A 346-nucleotide genomic window follows, 5' to 3' on the forward strand; every position below is an offset into this window, starting at 1 on the left:
TTAAGCATAAACAGAGTGCATAAACAATATGAACATCACTCTTCCAAAATTTTGCATGACATTGAAACAAACATTTTCAAATAGTTGTATTGGGGCAACTTTTTATTATAGCTCAAAAAGTCTAATTCCACAGAACCATGCGGTTTTCCTAGTGAGGTAAGTTATATTATATGGGTAATTATATGTTTCATCAATATTAAAATGAATTATCAATAAAGTGATATTTTTCTAGTAGGTATGCTAATTCCTAATCTGTTCAAGGATGCTAATTCTTCTGCAATCTAAATTAGTAATGTGAATTTTTTTTAGAAAACAATACATAGTTTTGCATGTTTACATACCATTC

Source organism: Propithecus coquereli, unplaced genomic scaffold (assembly GCF_000956105.1).
Source record: "Propithecus coquereli isolate 6110/MARCELLA unplaced genomic scaffold, Pcoq_1.0 Scaffold287, whole genome shotgun sequence".
Taxonomy (NCBI): domain Eukaryota; kingdom Metazoa; phylum Chordata; class Mammalia; order Primates; family Indriidae; genus Propithecus; species Propithecus coquereli.